The sequence below is a fragment of the Mauremys reevesii genome, linkage group 5 (assembly GCF_016161935.1).
Source record: "Mauremys reevesii isolate NIE-2019 linkage group 5, ASM1616193v1, whole genome shotgun sequence".
NCBI lineage: Eukaryota > Metazoa > Chordata > Testudines > Geoemydidae > Mauremys > Mauremys reevesii.
The window spans coordinates 75366457-75383565 of record NC_052627.1 but is presented as its reverse complement, the minus strand read 5'-3'; the positions used below and the strand labels follow the sequence as shown (position 1 = coordinate 75383565).

At 40.8% G+C, this 17109-nt stretch overlaps 1 long non-coding RNA gene across 2 annotated transcripts in view; it reads right to left on the bottom strand.

Annotated features, from left to right (window-relative positions):
- The window catches only part of LOC120406796, a 77897-nt gene extending 67091 nt beyond the window's left edge, over nucleotides 1-10806 (bottom strand). For both annotated transcript variants that reach the window (XR_005599590.1, XR_005599591.1), the window contains exon 1: nucleotides 10235-10806. This is a non-coding gene — a long non-coding RNA (uncharacterized LOC120406796). The remainder of the gene's footprint in view (nucleotides 1-10234) is intronic.
- Nucleotides 10807-17109: the final 6303 nt, after the last annotated feature.

Genomic DNA, 17109 nt, shown 5'->3' with positions numbered 1-17109 from the left:
TAAGCAGAGCATCATCCTAGTGGAGCATGAATCTACAACAGTGACTAGCACATTGCCTTGTTCAGCAGCTTTAGTCTGCTAATTGATATACACTTACGCTTCTGAAATGTAAGGTTTAAAACTGCCAGTTGGGCTCATTTATTATAGAGTACCAACAGCCTGACTGCCTAAGGACTTTTCGACAATATGTTTTCCGATATCCTATTGATTTTTCAATAATTATAGAGTTAACTGAACCAACACAGGAATATTACAAGATGTGTGTCTAACAAATCACAGTCTATTTGCCAATATGTAACATCACCAGTAAATATGGTCTGCTTTTAGTGACCTGCAGAAATATACAATCTCCTGTGCATAAAGGTTTAGTCTGTTTAGCAGTGAACAATACTGTAATAATAATAATAATTAACCTGAACTTCTACAGTTTCATCAGAGAGCTGATAGATAAGGTCCCATGGGAATCAAGACTGAGGGGAAAAACAACTGAGGAAAGTTGGCAGTTTTTCAAAGGGACACTATTAAGGGCCCAAAAGCAAGCTATTCCACTGGGTAGGAAAGATGGAAAATGTGGGAAGAGACCAGCTTGGCTTAACTACAAGATCTTGCATGATCTAAAAAATAAAAACGAGTCATAAAAAATGGAAACCAGGACAGATTACAAAGGATGAATATAGGCAAACAACACAGGAATGCAGGGGCAAGATTAGAAAGGCAAAGGCACAAAATGAGCTCAAACTACCTAAGGGAATAAAGGGAAACAAGAAAACTTTTTATCAATTCATTAGAAGCAAGAGGAAGACCAAGGACAGGGTAGGCCCACTGCTCAGTGAGGAGGGAGAAACAGTAACAGGAAACTTGGAAATGGCAGAGATGCTTAATAACTTCTTTGTTTCGGTCTTCACCGAGAAGTCTGAAGGAATGCCTAACATAGTGAATGCTAATGGGAAGGGGATAGGTTTAGAAGATAAAATAAAAAAAGAACAAGTTAAAAATGACTTAGAAAAGTTAGGTGCCTGCAAGTTACCAGGGCCTGAAGAAATGCATCCTAGAATACTCAAAGAGCTAATAGAGGAGGTATCTGAGCCTCTAGCTATTATCTTTGGAAAATCATGGGAGACGGGAGAGATTCCAGAAGACTAGAAAAGGACAAATATAGTGCCCATCTATAAAAAGGGAAATAGAAACAACCCAGGAAACTACAGAGTAGTTAGTTTAACTTCTGTGCCAGGGAAGATAATGGAGCAACTAATTAAGGAAATCATCTGCAAAAACTTGGAAGGTGGTAAGGTGATAGGGAATAGCCAGCATGGATTTGTAAAGAACAAATCGTGTCAAACTAATCTGATAGCTTTATTTGATAGGCTGACGAGTCTTGTGGATAAGGGAGAAGTGGTGGATGTGGTATACCTAGACTTTAGTAAGGCATTTGATATGGTCTCACATGATATTCTTATCAGTAAAGTAGGCAAATACAACTTAGATGGGGCTACTATAAGGTGGGTGCATAACTGGCTGGATATCTGTACTCAAGGGTTCCCAATCCTGCTGGAAAGGTATAACAAGTGAGGTTCCGCAGGGGTCTGTTTTGGGACCGGCTCTGTTCAATATCGTCATCAACGACTTAGATATTGACATAGAAAGTACGCTTATTAAGTTTGCAGATGATACCAAACGGGGAGGGATTGCAACTGCTTTGGAGGACAGGGTCATAAATCAAAATGATCTGGACAAATTGGAGAAATGGTCTGAGGTAAACAGGATGAAGTTTAACAAAGACAAATGCAAAGTGCTCCACTTAGGAAGAAGTACAGCAGAAAGGGATCTAGGGGTTATAGTGAACCACAAGCTAAATATGAGTCAACAGTGTGATGCTGTTGCAAAGAAAGCAAATGTGATTCTGGGCTGCATTAACAGGTGTGTTGTGAGCAAGACAAGACGTCATTCTTCCGCTCTACTCTGCGCTGGTTAGGCCTCAACTGGAGTATTGTGTCCAGTTCTGGGCACCGCATTTCAAGAAAGATGTGGAGAAATTGGAGAGGGTCCAGAGAAGAGCAACAAGAATGATTAAAGGTCTTGAGAAGATGACCTATGAAGGAAGGCTGAAATAATTGGGTTTGTTTAGTTTGGAAAAGAGAAGACAGAGAGGGGACATGATAGCAGTTTTCAGGTATCTAAAAGGGTGTCATAAGGAGGAGGGAGAAAACTTGTTCATCTTGGCCTCTAAGGATAGAACAAGAAGCAGTGGGCTTAAACTGCAGCAAGGGAGATTTAGGTTGGACATTAGGAAAAAAGTTCCTGTCAGGGTGGTTAAACACTGGAATAAACTGCCTAGGGAGGTTGTGGAATTGCCATCTCTGGGGATATTTAAGAGTAGGTTAGATAAATGTCTATCAGGGATGGTCTAGACAGTATTTGGTTCTGCCATGAGGGCAGGGGACTGGACTCGATTACCTCTCGAGGTCCCTTCCAGTCCTAGAATCTATGAATCTATGAATCCAGAGACCACAGAATGCTTTCCAAATATTAAGGGCTAAATGGTGGGAAGGGTAGGATTAGTCAAAGTCCAGGAGTGAGGGCACTGACTCAATGGGAGCTCCCAAAGTGCTGTGGGTGACATAGGTACAATGCATTCAGGAACACCATGGCATCATAGCCAGAGACACTCTGCTACACTCTTTATAATGATGTGTCATGGTTCCCCTGGCTGCTTAGCCAGTTACATGGAGAGGGAGGGAAAGCAGGACTACAGCAGTACTAGAGCTGCTTAATTATCTCTTGGAGAGATTCCCAGCGTAGTTTGATTGACCCTTTCATTCCAAAGGCTCTTTCAAACTCCCTTCCTGTCCCTGCTATTATTTAAACTTGACAGTGCTTAGGCAGCTGGCATACTGTAATCACTGCTTTTCACAGTGACCAGTATTGTCTCATTGTTTCTTTGTGCTCCTTCTGTTTGTTATATCATCCTAATATGTCTTGTCTTAAATTTAGCTCCTCAGGCCAGGAACTGTCATTTTGTTTTGTTTTTTGTACAGTGCCTAGCAAATGGGGTCCTGGGCTGGGACTAGAGTCCATAGGTAGTATCACAACACAAATACATAATGTGTGGGTCTGTTAAATGGATCAAGTTAATAAGGAGGCATAAGATGCAGCAGTATTCTCAATATGCTGTTGACACCCAACTCTAGCTATCTATTACACACAAAAAATACATTAAATTTGTTAAGCTTGCAATGTCAAGGACTCCAAAGTTAGTAAATTCCATAGTTAAGGTTTCCTGTACAACCTTAACTTTACCCCCATTCATATGAATTATAGTACAGTTTTAATTACATGATTACATACTTTTTTTTATAACCTCAACCTCATTCAGTGCACAGAACATTCTCAATGGGAGCTATTTAGAAAATATGGTCCCATTTGTGGCTTCTGAATACTTTTGAAAATCTGGCCTGACAATTTCTATTAATACAGGAGTGTGTGTATGTGTATATTTCAGAACACAGTGAGAAGACCAAACCACACTCCAAAGTGAATTGTGGAGATCAGAGCTATGGAAGCGATAGACAATGAGAGGAGATTCAATACTAATAAACCTTAAGTTCTACAGCCCGGAAATGGACACAAATAGTATAGCTACTACACAAAATCAGGAGGTAGGGGAGAAGTCACCAAGCAACCACCATCACATAACACAGGACCAGAAGGGACCTCTTGGGTCATTGATTCCAGTGCCGTGCTAACACAGGCAACCCTGACATATATCCCCATTCATAAATGGATCAAGTTCCTTAAAACTTGTTAGGTTGTTTGTTCCCAGTATTACTATTGGAATTCTCTTCCAGAACCTCACTCTTCTGATGGTTAGAAACCTCCTTCAAATTTCTAGCCTGAATGTATTTATGGCTAATGTATATCCATTTGAAATGTGTTGCCTGGTCTCTTTAATACTGTCCTAATAAAAGGTTTGCTTGTAAGTATATCTATAGAACAGACTGAATTAGGGCTAGGGAAACTGAGAGGAGACATGTTTCACAAGTTTTAACATACATTTTGAGAACTTCCAGTTTCTGGAACTGTTTCTCCCCCTTAACAGAATGCACTTACTTTCCCCTAACAATAATAATCTTTATAACCTCAAATTCAGAAAGCCATTCAAATGAAAGGGAACAATATTCCAACAAACAAGACATCTATCAGTTGACAATTGCAAGTATCCTTGGCTAATTTTAATAATATTTATGCTCCTTCCAATTTAGAAACATCAAAGGTCTCAAATGCTTTTAGATAGAAGCAATATATGAACCATACATTTTTAATGAGCTAAATTATAGGTACAAAGCAGCTTGCTATCTCTCCTAAAGTCCATTATGTGCACTCCATTCACAATATGCTGTTATCACAGACAATCAGAGCAGACAAAAACAGATTTAGCAAAACACTTTACATTGAACCTATTTTTCTCTGCATATAATGGAAAGAATTTGCTTATTATGGACAACCTATGGGCTTTTAGAAGCATTACCACTGCACAGAATATGCATTTGTGTGTGTGGGAGATGGGGAAAGAGGATTGTGGAGAGAGATGGAAAGTGCTTTGATAATAGAGATGGTACATAGATTATATTTCATGAAAAATAGTTTTCCCTGACTGGTACAACTTATTATTTGCTAATCAATATTCCAAAATGCAAGGGGTTTGTATTTTTGGAAACCCTCTTCACAAGAAGTGCCTGATCAGAATTTTCAGCCAATAGCAATTAGAATTACGTTACTTTATGTCCTTCACTCATAAACCTTCCATGTTCTCTGCCATGTTCTCTAGAAGGACTGTAACTAAGCACATTAGGCCACATTTAAAAAAATGGCCTCAGCTTTCAACTCATACTTTTGTGACTGTGATCAGTAACTGGCACAAACTATACCATTTAAACAGCAACCTGATTGCACCGAAAAAAATCAGGCACTTACATTATTTTCAAAATGCCATAATCTGGGTCCTCAGTTAATTGTAATTACGGTTTTACAGAGTGGATTGCAGATTTAGAAATAGAGGTCAAAGTGAGACCCCTCTTGAAAAAATGCAGTCCATAGTATAAAACTAAAGACTTGCCAAGCAGTATTTTGACTAGTGAACTCTAAATTTTACAGCAGATTATCACACGATCTGAACCCTTGGTACATATGCTCTGCCCTCTGTATAAGAGGGTACTGGAAATAAGAGTGACGAGTATAGATATATTTGTGATATGTAACTAGGTAGGCACCATCAAGCTAGCTTTGAAGAAATAAGGCAGTAGATTCTTCCGTTTGGTCAGGAGGGAATGATGCAAATAGTTTGTTCATGGTGGGGGTGGGCTGGGGGAGGAAACCACATACGCAGTGGAACCCACTTATTGAATTTGGTTCAAAATAATTCTGCTTACAATTCGGGATGGACAATCATTTTCAATTGAGGAAAGAAAATAATTTCAGCCAATCATTGATTTTCTTCAATTGACCCTGAAACTGTTGATTTGGTAAACTTCTAGTCATGTCCCTGAGAAAGCCTATGGAATCATTTAGACACTATCTAGTATTGTGTCCACTGATAACAAATGCACTTTGTGCTCCACTGGTACTGGTCACTTCTCACACTGTTCTTAATTATTGACTAGCTCTTGGTGCCTTTATTATTTATTTATTTGTAGAATAGATAAATGGAATGATTCTTCATTTCTCTGAAAAACAAGGTAAGGCCCAGTGATTTTGATTGAGTTTTGCTATGAGCCAAAGCACATATCTGGGAGTGTGAGGCCATGTGAATTGAAATCAAAGGAAAATTTTCACATGAACCTCTGTTAAGCAGCCCACTGTGTTTTCCACAACTTGAGTTATTATTAAGTAGAGGATTAGAGTCAGGAATGTGAGTTTTTACTAGGACGGGGGTGGTGCGGTTTCACCACATATTGGTCTTTTAAAGCTCCTCTGCACTGTTTCATAATGGGCCCAATTAATCTTCTATTTAAGTTAATGGGAGTTTATATATTTACTTGAATGGGAACAGAAACAGATCCAGAGACTTGCATTATTACAAACTGTCTTCTAAAATTGGTGTTATTGGGCATGATGATGGAAGGTTTTTAACTACCCCCCCTTTACTTCAGTAGAATGTGTCTCGGGAGGCACAAAAATAGTCTAGTCATGGTTCAGGGGTACCCAGGGTTTGCTATACACTTCCATTGTCCCTGTATCACTTTGGATTGTTAGAGCAGACTGATCAATTAAACCATTCACTATGAAGTAACAAACTAGCATCTTTTCATGTCAGCTAGGAATATATTATAGAACTTCAGATCAAATTAAATTATTTCGTCAAGTGACACCTTAAAATATGTAATTACACATTATTTTTATTATCAGAGATTCTTCAGTCTAAGACTTTTCTATGATTAAATGAGAAGTTTACAGGCTACAGCATATTTAGTGCTTTGCTCTTTCCGTAATATCCTTTCTAAATAAGAACATCTGTTACTCAGTCGCTTTCTACTTACAGGGTGAGCTGCTGTAATAAAAATTTCCAAATGTCAAGCTCCCTCAAGAATGCTGATACACTTATGAGTATCAACTAATGTTCCCAACCCCCAGATCTCTAGGCTACAGGAATACCAGCCTTCCCCTGGATCTACCTCTAGGAGATTTTTTTCAATCACCTCCTGTAGAGCTGCATAGTCAGATATAGTACAACCATTAATAGCCATCTCCTCAAATCAACTGAATGTCTACAAACACTATTAAAAATCTAAGATTTACTCCTACATGCCTAAAAGTCAAACAATAGCTATGAAATTAAGTGGTTAGCTTTACTGTCTACCATAGTGAGGCTGTGTTTTCCCCCCACTGAAAAATGTGCCATTTTCATAATTGCAAATTTCACACTGCAACATTAAACCACACATTTTACTGGCTACTATTAACCAAATAATGCCTTGTAAGTAGCTAGAAAAGTTCTCTCTCACACCTGAAGAAATAAATACATTTGCATTACCTTGTGGGCACTGTATTTGAAAAATGCCAAGGAATACATGATTAATTTGTGTAGAAACCATTCAGTAATGTGAGGTTTCAATGATATTTCCAGAATTTCTACTGTAGGAGAGTCATTTTAGGTTTGCTTCCAGAAAACAATTTAGAGCGACCCAGAATGCTGAGGGAATAAAGGGGGCAAGTATCTTCAATATGGTGATAACATCTAGCCCTGTCTCTCTCTGTTTTGTTTGGCCCAGTAGGTGCTGCTGAGAGCTTTGGCTTCTTGTTGAGATAGAGAAATTGGAGTGTGGATAAGAGCGAGGTATCCAGGGCTCAATTCAGAAAGACAGAAGTAACATTGGTTAGTTGGGAAAAACAACCACAAAATGTGGCAGGGATTATATATGCCCCTTTGATTAATGGTGCGTTTCTGATGTAGATGACATGCTCACATCTTGAGTGGGGGAGGTGGCTTGTTAGATCTGTAGAGATCGTTAACCTGGAACCCACCACATATAATTGACAGGGAGCTGCAGCGGGGCATTTTCAGTGAGGTGCCAATGCCTTTGGAATTCAAACGCTCTCTTCGGTCAGAAATACCCCAAATCTATTGACATTCAAGGGACATCACCATTTTCTTAGGCTGTAAGGATGTATGGAAAGAGGGCTGGGAGTTTTAGGCTGACAGAAAATTTCTGAGCTTCTGCATTCCACCTATTAACTCAGCAGGTCTTTATAGTGATAGGCTGCTGGATTTGCTTTAATTTTGTTACTTTTTTATAGTGTTTAGTTGTCCAGGGTAGAGAAGAACTGGACCATACAGTATCTCTGACCCAACACTATAATAATTCCTGCATTATGTGACTTATGTAGCAACAAATTGTCAATGCTGTAAGTATGAGTCATCTTTCTCAGACAACAGCTAAGTTAGTGTAGTCAAAACAGACATCAAGGATAAAATGGTTATAACAGTGATTTTCTCAGTTCTGTGTGGCATAATATATGTCAACGTATCAGAGAGAACTAGCAAATAATCACTTGTTTACTTATTATCCCACAGCAGTCACAGCTTTTCATTATTAGATGTTTTAGTAATCAAAGACATTTAAGGTGATATAATAATACATGTGGATGTTCAAAGGCCAAATGGTTAAGATGCTGTGCTGGACACGTCTGCCATCATCAACGTCCCTATCACTCATTAGGGATTTTTAATTTATATATTATCTCTCTCACCTGTAGGTCTTAATGTTCTGTATAGACTTTGGCCCCAGGCTCTGTCATGTCCTGTTCAGTTGCACACAGAATACTTGCCATAAGCTTAGAAACCCCTGAAACTATGAGTTAATGAAAGTATTGACAGAATCTTAACTACAGCATCCTAAACAAGGTGCTGTAACGATGACACTGTCTCCTAGCAGAAGGACAAGTCAAGAATTGGACACCACTCACCAGGAGATAGCTGGGGAAGTGCTGTAATTAATGATGAGAAACTGTCTTGCTGCCAGAAATTGTGGCCTGAATTCAGAAGAATAACTCACAAGAGGTTTCAGTGCTCTTGGATTGGAAGTTGATGGTAGGGGGTAACAAGTAGTCAAATAAAATGATGTGAAATAGATAAAGCCTGGCTGTTTCTGTGGTGTTATGATATTATTGGGCCTTTCTACATGCTAATCTGAATGTTTACTTTGTTCTTTCTTCTCAATTCACCTACTCATATTTTGCGGTTGCAAGTGATTTTTTTTGTTTGCCTTTTTTCTTATGTTCAATTTTTAAAGGAAAGTTAGTACTTCTGAAAGTTGTTGCATAGCCGATCCTAGAGAATGAAGTCTAACATTGCCACAGGCTGTCCCCCCCTACCCCCACAAATGTATCTCAATACTGGCCTGGAGGAATTAGTTAGGTATCAAAAGGGAGGGTAAGTTTACATACTCATTTGCTCTTTGGCCTCTGATACCTTTTCAGTTGTCACTTCATACTCACTATTTTTTGTATTTCATATTAAACAGAAAAAACAAAGAAATCACATTTGATTACCTGACTCACTTTCTATTTTTAATTTTCAATGAAACAGAAACCTGGCCAGCTAATTGTTTTATTTTCATGCTTTATTATAAATGTTACTGACTTTTCATCTTCTCTCATTTTTAACCATATAGATCTTAGCATTTTTCTGCTAGACAAAACTCTTGTCGCTCTGAGTACTGAACATTTCCAAATATTGCATAAAACCAGGTCTACGTGTATTTTCTCAGTTAATAGTACTAACACTTTTTCATTGCATCAGCTCTTATATTTCTAGAGCACCTGTCATCCTGATTCATCCCATAGCTATTGAATGCATCACTAGAAAGTAAGTGGTTGTTTTGGGGTTGTTTGGTTTATATAGAGAGTCTGGAAAGGGTGAGAACCACTGCTCTATAACATTTGGTACTAACCAACAACAGAGACAGGACATTGGACTAGTTTTGAGATCACAGGTCTCATGCTGTCTGGCAATTTGTATGTTCCCTGTTCTTATGCTATGAAGAAAAATAAACAGGAATCCCTATCTACCTTTATATGACCATTCTGTATACTTGAACACGTCCCCTCTTCACACTTAACAGCCCCAATCTTCCCATGCAATTCTTTCTGTGCCTCTAATTATTTTCTTTGCCAATCTTGGGATACTCATCTATTTCCACTATATCCTTTTTTGAAATAGTGACCAGTGATCAGAATTTAACATAGTAGTCCACGAGAGAGCCTAACACTGAGTTAATAGCATTACTTTAGGTAGTTTCTATACAATTGTGTATTTCTAACATCCTTTTTTTTTAAAATCGTTTTGAATGGTACAGAGCAGAGGATTCCTGTGAGCTGTCACGATGATGCCAACATGTTGTTTATTGGGAATTTGTCTTCATTTCATTTTAGTTAATACCCTAATGATTTATAGTCACCAATATGCTGTTTAATTCATGTGAGAGTTGAGAATTTCACAGAATTCAAATACCAAGTTAAAGTTACATTTAGAATCAGTCACAAAGTGTTTTTCCTTATGTGTTTGACAGTAGCAAGTATTCTCCAAGATGCTGATTACCAATTATTAAAACATATTTAGGCAGAATTATTTGATAATTAAGGCAATAAAACTCCCTTGTCTGGATCTCTTAATTTCTCTCTCTCTCTCTCTCTTTCTGCTATTATCTGTTTTTAGCTCTGTGACAGGGTTGGGACTCACCACTGCAATGCCTCCCGCTGGTTACCTCTGGGAATTAGCTCAGTTCATGGGGAGAACCCTCTGCCAGTCGTGTCCCATCCATCATCTCTTCCTTGCTGGTGTTTGGACCTGCGCTGCTCCCCGCTCAGCAGTGTCCTCTTCAGGATGCTGCCCTTCAGCAGTGCCCCTTAGTCCATCCCCACCCCCTTCTGAGGGGGGGATGTTAGCAACAGTCCTTGCACTGGCCTCAGTGGCCAACCACAACCTCCAAAGTCTAGCCCCTTGTCTCAAGGGCCAGTTGCAGATTGTTTCAGCTATACTGCATGGCCAAGTGTAGTACAAGGTGGGGGGGACCCAGGCCCACCCACTACTCCGGTCCCAACCCAAGGGCCCTTTAGTTGCAGCCTCCCCACCCTCCTTCTCTCCCCTTGTGCCCCTCTCTTCCTGGGCTGCTTCCCCTTTAGCCCCTTTGCACCAGTTAGGCCCTTCCCTCAGGGCCTGCAGCCTGGTGGGTAGCTCCCCCTAGCCTGCGCTGCGCTGCTCAGGAAACAGACCTTCCACTCTGAAAGTCTGGGAGAAGCTGCCTGCTGCTGTCCTGGGCAGCCCTTATATAGGGTCAAGCTTAGCCCTGATTGGCTGTCTCCAATCTCAGCCCTCATTGGTTCTCAGTAAGCCCTTTCCTGATTGGCTGCCAGCCTGTGCAGCCACTCTGGCCTACTCTAGCCCCCTCTTACAGGCGGGTGGGGCAGTTGCCCCACCACAAGCTCAGTAAGTACATTATTTAAATCTGTAAGATAACTTGGATACAGCACATGTGAAAAACATTGCACAAAGTAAGGGGCCAATATTGGTCATTTTACTCACGCTGGTAGTCCCTGTGATATTCATGGGACTTCTTCGTTGAACAGAGTGATCAGAATGTGGTTTTAAAGTGTGGTGATTTTTATTCTGTGCAAACTGAAACCCCATGGGAAGTTTGGCAGGATTTGGCCCATATTGTCTTGTTTTTAGAGGCATACCTTTGGTACAAAAGCCTCCAAACCATACATACCTCTGCCAAATTCATAGAAACAAAATCAGCTGAGTGTAACATTCTGCATTCTCAAGATAGGCAAAAGTGTCTCGATGCCTAATGTCTTAGTTCCTTAAAAATATTGATAGCTGGTCACGTGAAAGGTCCTCTTGATCATATGCTAATGCTGGCAGCCTTCACAAAAGTGTACAAAACTCATACAGTTTGATATAATTTTATTGTGAGTTTCCCTTCACCATATTAATTTAGGAATTAAAAAAAATTTGGAACATAAGGATAAACTCATGAAAACTGTAATCAACAATAAGTTAGTTAAAACTTATGTTAACCAAAACTGGCCAGGTTTGCACAGCTTTAATTAGACTTTAGCAGTACCACATCTGTAAGCAATGGAATGACTGAGCAGGAAAAATAGCCTTGTTTGGAAACAGCAAGATCTTCTCCTCAATGGTTAGTGTTTATAACAAGCAAACAAAATATTTTAAACATGGTAAGAGAGGGATCAGGAAACTCCGAAGTTGAGTTCCTGACAACTCCCTAAACATGGAGTCCAATCACCCCAAAGTATGCTCCCCCATCCGCCATATCCAAATTAGAGACTGCTAGCCTCTCTCATGGGCACTTATGCAAGGAGGAGGAGGAGGAAACTGAACTGAAGTTAATCTCTTGTTTACGAAGGATCAGTCTGTGCCATAAAAATTAACAAAAGCACCAAATCTGGATAGAGATGTTATTAAATCTGGCCAACAATTTGCTGTTACATTTAAACCAATACAATAGGCACACTTAATTTTATTACTTCAATGTATTTGCTAATACAGACTTCAGAAATAGCATGTATAACTTTTGCTGTTCTCCCATTCTAACTGACACAACCCATCTTTCTGCACAGTTTGTATTCTCAAAGACTCTATAGAAATCTTATCAGCTATCTGATTTTTAAAAATATTTAAAATATTTTTAAAAAATTTCTTCCTGTGGAGCAAGTAACTCAGACACAATAACCCCATGGCATCCTAGAGTGATGACATTTCCTAAGACAGCAGGTACTAGTTTTTTTTTTTTATAAGTGCAATATGATTTATTTTTTTACTATGTACTAAGCAGGCCATGAGAACTGAAACTGTTGCCATGGCCCCTGGGCAGGCTGCCCCCTCTGAAAGCCTTTTCCAATCCCCCAAGTGCACCCCTTTCAAGTGGCAGGCTACACTTCTCTTTGGAATAGGGTCCCATCCACTGATCCAACCACTCCCTGACTAGGTCTCTGCCTATTTACCTGGTTGCCAACCCTGTTATCAAGCAGGCCCAGTGGGCTTGGCACCTGCAAGAGTTTTCCTTTGGGAGCTCGTGGACTGTAACAGTATGCAGTGACACAGGAGCAACTTCTTCAAAACAAAGTATGATTTATTTTTCCAGAAGGTATAGAGCACTCAGAGAAGTACAGAATAACAGAGACCTATGTGCATACTGTCTTATATCTGTCTGGCATTATCCTCAAGCCACTAGGAAGACATGACTTTTCCTTGTGTGCCCTATTCTCTTGGGGCCCAAGTTAAAGTCTTCTTGCTGCAGACCCTGACTTACAGTCAGTCTCTCGGTGCCAGCCTGCAGCTGCAGAGAAGCAGCTGAGAGCACCCTTCCCTCTTTGCATGGCATATCATTTAACAGATCTATCTTTTGATCTCCCTTTCTTCTCAGCCTTTGCAAAATGGCCCTCCTGTTGGGCTGGGGGCTGAGGTGTTCTTCATTATTATAAACCAGGCTATTGTGTTTGAGGGGGTGCTCCTTATCTAGGCCATTGTTTTACCTTTCCTGTCTGTGGCACCTTATAGACTAACAAACGTTTTGCAGCATGAGCTTTCATGGGTGAATACCCACTTCTTCGGATGCAAGAAGGCTTGCATCCGAAGAAGTGGGTATTCACCCACGAAAGCTCATGCTGCAAAACGTTTGTTAGTCTATAAGGTGCCACAGGATTCTTTGTTGCCTTTCCTGTCTGGTTTCTTTAACAATCCCCTTTACTCTCACTATGCATTCAGGCATGGCAATATCAGACAGATATATTGAGGACCATTTGTTTTTGTTGTTTTTTTTAAATATCGTATGTTTTCCAATTCCCCACTACTGTATCTAACCATACTACATTACACACACTCTCCCCACCCACCCTGTTACTGCCCAAAGACAATTAGTGCAGTCTGATTTTAAAGTCTGTGAATATATATTCCTTTAGTCTGCTTTGCAGTGCCATTACCCCACTATAGCAACATGTGCTTTGGGTGTTAACTGGGAAAAAATTACTATACTTTTGCACTCTTCTTTTTAGGCAGGTGGTGACAATCCTGGCCTCCACACCCTGAAAAAGATTTAGTGTTGCCATCAGTGGTAATGTCAACATTCACAGCAGTGATATGGGGGTGCTTCACAGTACTCTCCACCCGTGCATTAGGCCATTAGCATGATGCTAGTCCTCCCCATTGTACAGAAGTAGTTCACTGTGAATCCTCTCCATGAGGCTGAACAATTTAATGAGACCAGAAGTAAAGCTAGTGTGTATGCTGGTTTTTTGACTAAAGGAATTATTCCTGACAACACCCTGAATGGTATGAATGGTATTCATATTCATATGTTAAATATTGTGGCTCAAGAGGTAAGTTTGCACTTCCTAGTAAAGTCAGGAATACACTTGATGAGTTCATTAACTGCAGATTTATGCAGCGTACTGCCAGTGACAAGAAAAACATTAAAGCCTGTATTAGGGCTGTGTCATAACTATAAAGGGAAGGGTAACAACCCTCCTGTATACAATTCTATAAAATCCCTCCTGGCCAGAGGCACCAAAATCCCCTTACCTGTAAAGGGTTAAGAAGCTCAGGTAACATGGCTGACACCTGACCCAAAGGACCAATAAGGGGACAAGATACTTTCAAATCTTGTGGGGGGGGGGGTGGAGGAGGAAAGGCTTTTGTTTGTGCTCTTTGTTTTGGTGTGTGTTCACTCTTGGGACTAAGAGGGACATCAATCCATGTTCTCCAAATCTTTCTGCACAGGTCTCTCATATTTCAAACCTGTGAGTAACAGCCAGGCAAGGCATGTTAGTTTTATCTTTGTTTTCTCAACTTGTAAATGTTCCTTTGCTAGAGGGAGGCTTATCCCTGTTTTGCTGTAACTTTGAACCTAAGGCTAGAGAGGGTTCCTCTGGGCTCTTTGAATCTGATTACCCTATAAAGTTATTTCCATCCTGATTTTACAGAGATGAACTTTACCTTTTCTTTTAATAAAATTCTTCTTTTAAGAACCTGATTGCTTTTTCATTGTTTTAAGATCCAAGGGTTTTGGATCTGTGTTCACCAGGACTAACTGGTGAGGGTATACTCTCAAGCCTACCCAGGAAAAGGGGTGTAAGGACTTGGGGTGGAGGAATTAATCTCAAATCTGCCCGGTAAAGGGGGGGATTAGGGACTTGGGAAATATTTGGGAGAAGGCAGAGTTCCAAGTGGCTCTCCTCTAAGATTTGGAGCACGCTTGGTGGTGGCACCTTACTGTTAACCTAAGCTGGTAAATAAGCTTAGGGGGTCTTTCATGCGGTCCCCACATCTGTACCTTAAAGTTCAGAGTGGGGAAGGAACCCTGACAGGCTGTCATTCAGTCCTCTTATAGGCAACAAACTGTATACTGTGACCATTTCATTTGATTATTGCTATGTGTATTCACATGAAATTTTTAGATCAATATCTCATATGTGGTAAGTTCATCCGGTTACTTGGCTCTGTTTGTTCATCCTGCCCAGCCTGGCCTTCTGTTCTTTGGGTATTACTGGAACAACAGTGGATTGTTAGAGGAGAGGATACAGTTTAAAGATGCCCGTTTAGGACCAGCAAACCCCCTAAGACTGAATCTAAGTGACTGGGGAGGGAGACATTTTTTAAACGGGGACCAAGAAGTTATGTTCAAAATGTTACTGAAATAGAATCTTTGACACTTTGGAGAAACATCCAGCTTTTTAAACATAAATGTCTTCAGTTAACAGCTTGAAAGGGAGCAAGAGAAGACTGAAAAAGCTGAACATAATGCCGAGCTATGTTCACGTCATACACACAGAGAAGTTAGATAGAAACCATAAAAGTACACTTGCTGGTACAGAAGCTGGTGTCATCAATACAGAATGATAACACACAAGAACCAAAAAGAGATACATAAAGCAGGCTGCTTCCTAAAACAGAGAGGCACAACCAGGGGTGGCTCCAGGCACCTGTGCAGCAAGCATGTGCCTGGGGCGGCAAGCCGCAGGGGGTGGCCTGCCGGTCACTGTGAGGGCGGTAGGCAGGCAGCTTTCGGCGGCTTGCCTGCGGGAGGTCCATCGGTCCCACAACTTTGGCGGCAAGTTGGCGGCAGGGATGCCGATGGTGCGGCACTGGCAGACCTCCCGCAGGCATGCCGCCAAATCCACGTTACCAGCTGACTGCCCGCAGGCGCGCAGCTGAATCCACCTGCCTGCCGTGCTTGGGGCGGCAAAAAACATAGAGCCGCCCCTGGGCACAACTCACCTATTTTACTGTAGGCTGGCTCTCTGAAGACTGCTACTAGACCCAAATCACATACTTCCCTACAGAGCCAACTAGCCTGCAAGCAGGACTAGGAAAACCCACAAACATTTTAGAGTAATAGCTTACAATCTTAACAGTTTCCAATACACAACACTCAGGAAGGATAGCATTTGTGTTTGTACATTTAGGATATGTCTACACTTCAATTAGACTCCTGCAGCTAGCCAATGCAGCTGATGTGGGCTCATGGGGTTTGGGCTAAAGAGCTGTTTAACAGCAGTATAGACCTTTGGACTTGGGCTGCAGCCCAGGTTCTAGGACCCTGTGAGGTGGAAGAGTCCCAGAGCTCAAGCTGCAGCCAAAGCCTGAATGTAAACACTGCAGTTAAACAGCCCCTTAGCCCAACTGCCACAAGCCTAAGTCAGCTTGCACTGGCCAGCTGTGGGTTTTTAATTGCAGTGAGACATACCCTAACTGTACAAACACAAATACCATCCCTCCTGAGTTCTGACATATCCGAAGTGGCAGCTCTCCATTCAAAACCAAAATGAGACAAAGAACACATGGCTCAGGTAGAGGAGGAACCATTGGAGTGCCTGGTATGGAGAGCTGAACACAACAATGAGAGGGTGAAAAATTAAATTCAGGATGCTTTCTCCAGGGAATTAAAGACTCAATCATTTAAACAAACACAACCCCTTTCTGGCTCAGCCCTGGTCTACCACGCATGTAGATACGTTGTTCCCTTCTCTACCAAAGTGATATGCACACATAATCTTTCTATCTGGTCTATGGCCAAATTTGATTTAGGCACCAGGGTTGAAGGAGTACAGTCCCCACTGAGACAGTGGCATTCATATTTGTGGTTGAAGAGAGATTAGATAAAACGACAATAGTTCTGCCACATGGTGCACAAAAGTGGAATGGCAGAGGAAAGAGTAAGGGAGGCGTGTTTTTACTGCTTCTGTTCATTACAGCAATATGTATGGTATAAAGGGTAATCATGAGATAGAAACCGTCATGGAAATGGAACAACTTTTAAATTACATCCACTATACATAATATTTTACATGGTACTATATTAGATGCATGCCTCCCCCTAACAGGTGTTTGCTTACATAGGGCTTTATTCTGCTCCTGTCAAAGACAACGAAAGGTTTGCCACTGACTTCAGTGTGGGCAGAATAAAGTCTCAGGTTTGTGAAAATAAAGGAGGACGTGTTGAATCTAGAATTAATGATGTGCCTTATGATCAAATTCAGCTAAGAGGTAAATGGACAGAATGTGTGCTTTACCAGTGGCTTGTTATTAAACCA